A 6,000-nucleotide genomic window follows, 5' to 3' on the forward strand; every position below is an offset into this window, starting at 1 on the left:
CTCCCTACGTGAACCACAGAAGAGTGATTTGGGCCCCATGAAGTCTCCAAGGTGAAGAGGTCAGAAGCGGGGGGAGGCCAGGTGCAGTGCTGCTGGTCAACTCTCCTAGGGCCTCCACCCAGACAGAAGGTCCAGGGTGAGCTTGGGTCTGGGCTCCATCAGCTTGACCAAGGCTGACCTGGTCTGAGGGGCTCCCCGATGAACCAGGTGTGTGGGATCTCCCTGAGAGACCATGATTTCCTCTTCTCAGCAACCCACAAGCCAGACTAAGAAGTGAGAAAATGCTCTGTCTTGCCTCCAGACATGAGGCAGAAGTTGTTCCAACTTCCCATGGGAATTGAGCAGAGGTTCGAGAAGGAGAATCCACAGCTGTGTCTGCCCATCAAAATGGGAAGTGTATATTTTATGACCATTAGGGTAGAAATTTCCTTCAGAAATGGAGTTGGTGTACCAGAGATGATTCAAAGAAGCAGTGCCCTATGGCAGCGTGTCTAACTTAGACAAGCTTGAGCCCCTTTGAGGTGGCAAAATCCTGGGACCTAGAGGGGTTCTTACATGCCCAGTATTAGGAAACAGCGGAGCAACGTGCTAATGTAAGTTTGAGTAACACATCTCAATCTCTCTCCCAAGATCCCGTAAAAAGAAAAAAGATGCAACTGGCCAAAATGGACGTGCTGCAGTGGCCCCCGAAAGGCTGTAGGCCAGGTGTTTTTTACCTCTCTTGTGCCTTGAACCCACTGGCAGTCTGCTGAAGCCTATAGAACTCTGCTTAGAATAAGGTTTTAAAGCATACGAAATAAATATGTAGAATTGCAAAGGAAACCAATTATACTGAAATTCAATCAAAATATTAAATACAGTCAAAAGTAATCAAAATATTTTTTTAAATTGGTGATGTGGTAATATACGTGCTCATTTGTTAACACTTTAAATAGCAAGCTCCAGCAGCTGGTCTAATAAGTACTGTAATTTCAAAGTATGATGAGTGTAAATGATATTTCAAAGATTCTGCAACAACCAAAATGTGATGTGAAAATATCCCTTATTTCTGTTGGTGGCAGTGACAGGTGCTGCTATTGCTACTGTGGTTTCTTCTTCTTCAATGAGAGAAAGGCTAAATTTCAGTTAGAGGTTAACTAAAATAAAGATGTATTTTCATTCCCATTCAGCCACAGGCCTCCAGAATTTGATCTTTGGGCTGCCCCAGGACCTCAGGTTAAGAACCCTGCTCTGTGCTTCACACCCACTAGAATGGCTACTATTTAAAAAACAGAAAATAGCAAGTGTTGGCAAAGGTGCAGAGAAATAGGAACCCTCATGCGCTATTGGAATGGTGTAACAGTTTGGCGGTTCCTTAGAAAGTTAAGTGTAGAATTACCATACAACTCAGCAATCCCATTTCTAGGTATATATTCAAAAGAACTGAAAGCACATATTCGAACAGATATGTGCACACTGATGTTCATAGCAGTATTACTCACAAGAGCAAAAGACAGAAGCAACCCAAGTCTCCATCAACAGATGAATGGATAAACGAAATGTGGTGTATTCATACAATGGAATATTATTCGGCCATAAAAAAGGAATAAAGTCCTGATACATGAGACAATATGGATGAACCTTGAAGACCTCATGTTGAATGAAATAAGTCAGGAAAAAAATAAGTCAGGCATAAAAGAACAAATATGTGATCTCACTTATATGAAATAGAATATGCAGGGAAGTGGACTTACTTGGCCCAGTGGACAGGGCGTCCATCTACCACATGGGAGGTCCGCGGTTCAAACCCCGGGCCTCCTTGACCCGTGTGCAGCTGGCCCATGTGCAGTGCTGATGGCACGCAAGGAGTGCCCTGCCACACAGGGATGTCCTCCGCATAGGAGAGCCCCAAGCGCAAGGAGTACACCCCATAAGGAGAGCCGCCCAGCATGAAAGAAAGTGCAGCCTGCCCAGGAATGGCACCGCACACACGGAGAGCTGATGTAGCAAGATGACGCAACAAAAAGAGACACAAATTCCCATGCCACTGACAACAACAGAAGCAGACAAAAGAAGAACACACAGCAAAATGGACGCAGAGAACAAACAACTGGGGCGGGGCGGGGGAAGGGGAGGATATAAATAAAATCTGAAAAACAAAACAAAAGAAATAGAATATGCAAATTCATAGTCAAAGAGTATACACTTGAAAGTGGTTAAGGGAAGTGGACTTGGCCCCGTGGTTAGGGCGTCCGTCTACCACATGGGAGGTTCGCGGTTCAAACCCCGGGCCTTCTTGACCCGTGTGGAGCTGGCCCATGTGCAGTCCTGATGCACGCAAGGAGTGCCCTGCCACGCAGGGGTGTCCCCCGCGTAGGGGAGCCCCACGCGCAAGGAGTGCACCCGTAAGGAGAGCCACCAGCGTGAAAGAAAGTGCAGCCTGCCCAGGAATGGCGCCGCCCACACTTCCCATGCCACTGACGACAACAGAAGCAGACAAAGAAACAAGACGCAGCAAAAAGACACAGAGAACAGACAACTGGGGGAGGGGAGGGGAATTAAATAAATTAAAAAAAAAAAAGTGGTTAAAATGAGAAAATGTGTGTTTTATATATGAACCCTCTGGTAGGTTGAATTATGTAGCCCAGGAAAAAAACTAACAACAAAAGAACAAGTTCTTAATCTTAACCCATTCCTATGGAAGTGAACACATCATAAATAAGACCTTTTGAAGATACTTTTAGTTAAGGTGAGGCCTAGTGGAATGAGGTTGGACCTTAATCCTACTTTATGAAGAGAAAGCCATGTGGAGAAAAAGAAGCTGGAAATCAGTGGAACCCAGAAGAAAAAGATGCTGCCATGTGCATTATTGTGTGACAGGAAAGCCAGGAACCCAAGGATCACCAGAGGCCGACACCAAAACAACACAGTGGCCAGGGAGAAAGCATCACCTTGCTTATGCCTTGATTTTGGATTTCTCCTAGTCTCAAAACCATGAGCCAATAAATTCTCATTTTTTAAACCAACCCATTGTGTGGTATTTGTCTTAGCAGCCAGAAATTAAGAACCCTCGCTCTAAAGAGTGAAGACAAATTGCTTGTATTTGGAATTAAATGTTCAGAAAAGGCAGAAGTACAGTGGTGCAATGATGACCCAGCCTCCTGCCTTCAAAAAAGCCCTGAGCTGGTCTCCGACCTGACAGTCTGCTTACGGCATAAATTAACCTCTTGGTTTCTGCCTTAGCATGATCACGATTCCTCATCCTGAAAATAAATTGGGGGAAGTGATGTGACTCAAGCAATTGAGCTCCCGTCTACCACTTGGGAGGTCCCGGGTTCAGTTTCTGGTGCCTCCTAAAGAAGACAGCAAGCTGGCGTGGCAGGCAAGTACGGCAAGCTGGCACAAGAAGATGATGCAACAAAAGACACACGAAGAAAAACATAATGAGAGACATACCAAAGCAGGGAATGGAAGTGGCTCAAGTGATTGGGTGCCTCCCTCCCACGTCAGAGGTCCCAGGTTCAGTTCCTGGTGCCTCCTGAAAGAAACAAGGAAGATGAACAGAAAGTGAAAACAATGAGAGCTAATTAAAAGAAAAAAAAAGTAAAGTTTTCTATATTTACATAGCTTTATGTATTATAATCTTTAACTTGGACTAATTGAGATTAAAACTTAATGTTCAGGAACGTCAAAGGATATCATCAAGAAAGTGAAAACACATACCACACAATGGGAGAAAATATTTACAAATTATATATCTGATAAGGGTCTAATATACGGAATTTATAAAGAATTGTTACAGCTCAACAACAAAAAGACAAATAACCTAATTTTAGAATGGGCAAAGGATTTAAATAGCTATTTCTCCAAATGGCCAATAAGCACATGAAAAGGTGCTCAACTTCAGTATGAGTCATTATGGAAACACAAATCACACCACAGTGCAATACCACTTTACACCCACTAGGATGGCTATAGTGAAAAAAAAGAAAAATGGAAAATAAGTGTTGGTGAGAATGTGGAGAAATTGTGGAGCCCTCACACATTGCTGGTGGGAATATAAAATGGCGTAGTGGCTGTGGAAAAGTTTGGCAGTTCCTCAAAAGGTTAAATATATCGATAGTCAATAGGGAAGTGAAAATCAAAACCACAATGAGATAATACTTCACATATACAAGGATGGCTGTTATTTTAAAAAATGGAAAATAAATGTTGGAGAAGATGTGGAGAAATAGGCACACTCATTAGCTGGTAAGGACGTAAAATGGTGCAGCCATTGTGAGAAGCAATATGGCATTGCCTCAGAATAAATATGAGCTATCATATGACGCAGCAATTCCACTTCTAGGTGTATATGGCAGCATTACTCACTGTTGCCAAAAGGTGGAAACAACACAAGTGTCCATCAGCCAATGAATGAATAAACAAAATGTGGTAATGCACAAATGGAATATTATTTGGCCAAAAGAATGAAGTTCTGAGACATGCTGCAACATGTAAGAACCTTGAAAACATTATGCTCAGTGAAATAAATAAACAAGACACGTAAAGACAAATATTGTCTGATGTCACAAGAGATGTCTAGAAATAGCAAATCCACAGAGACAAAGTAGATTAGAGTTTACCAGGGGATGGGGGGAGGAGGGAATAAGAAGTGAATGTATGGTGGATAGGGACTGTGTAAATAAAATTAATTTTCTTGTGAATTTTTTTGAGGTCCCAGGAACCAGAGATTGTACCCAGGGCCTTGTATTGGGAATCCAGTGCTCAACCACTGAGTCGCATCGGCTCCTGAGTTGGTTTTAACGTTTTGTTTTTGCTTGCTGTTTGTTGGCATTTTCTGTATGAGGCACTGCACGCAGGGCCTCCCCTGTGGGAAGCAGGTGCTCAACCACTTGAGCCACAGTCACACCTTTACTTTTTAATTGTGGTAAAGTATTCATAACAAAATCGTTTTAACCATTCTAAGTGGACTATTCTTTGACATTAAGTACTTTGACAATACTGTGTAACTTCTATCACTATTTCCACATTATTTTCATTATCCTAAATCAAATGTCATACTCATTTAAGGAATGACTCCCCAAGCCCTCATCCTGCCACCCCCAGTAACCATTATTCTGCTTTCTGTCTCTAGGAATTTGCTTATTCCAAGTATTTCATATAAGAGAAAGCATACAATATTTGTCCTTTTGTGTCTGGCTTATTTCAGTCAATGTGATGTCTTCAAGGTTGAACCATGTTCTAGTATGTACCAGCACTTCACTTCTTTTTACAGCTGAGTAAATCCCATTGTATGGCTAGACCACATTTCATTTGTCCATTCATCTGCTGATGGACACATGGGCTGCTTCTGCCTTTTGGCTGTTGTGAGTAATACCTAGGAGCAGAATTACTAGGTCATATGGTAATTCTATGTTTAATTTTCTGAGGAACCACCAAACCGTTTTCCACAGTAGCTGTACCATTTTACATTCCCACCAACAATGTATAAGGGTTCTTATTTCTCTGCATCCTCATCAACATTTGTTATTTTCAGGTTTTTTTTTTTTAATAACAGTCATGATAGTGGGTGTCAAGTGGCATCTCATGGTAATTTTTTTTTAAAGCTCTTTATATATTTTTTTTTCTCTCCCCTTCCCCCACCCCTAGTTGTCTGCTTTCTGTGTCCATTCACTGTGTGTTCTCCTATGTCCACTGGTATTCTTGTCAGTGGCACCAGAATCTGTGTCTCTTTTTTTGCATCATCTTGCTGCATTAGCTCTCCGTGTGTGTGGCGCCACTTCTGGGCAGGCTGTAATTTTTTTCACACTGGGCGGCTCTCCTTACGGGGCGCACTCCTTGCGCATGGGGCTCCCCTACGCGGGGGACACCCCTGCATGGCAGGGCACTCCTTGTGCGCATCAGCACTGCGCATGGGCCAGCTCACCACACGGGCCAGGAGGCCCTGGGTTTAAACCTTGGACCTCCCATGTGGTAGGCAGTTGGTCTATCCATTGAACCAAATCCATTTCCCTCTCA

Source organism: Dasypus novemcinctus, chromosome 23, assembly GCF_030445035.2.
Source record: "Dasypus novemcinctus isolate mDasNov1 chromosome 23, mDasNov1.1.hap2, whole genome shotgun sequence".
Taxonomy (NCBI): Eukaryota; Metazoa; Chordata; class Mammalia; order Cingulata; family Dasypodidae; genus Dasypus; species Dasypus novemcinctus.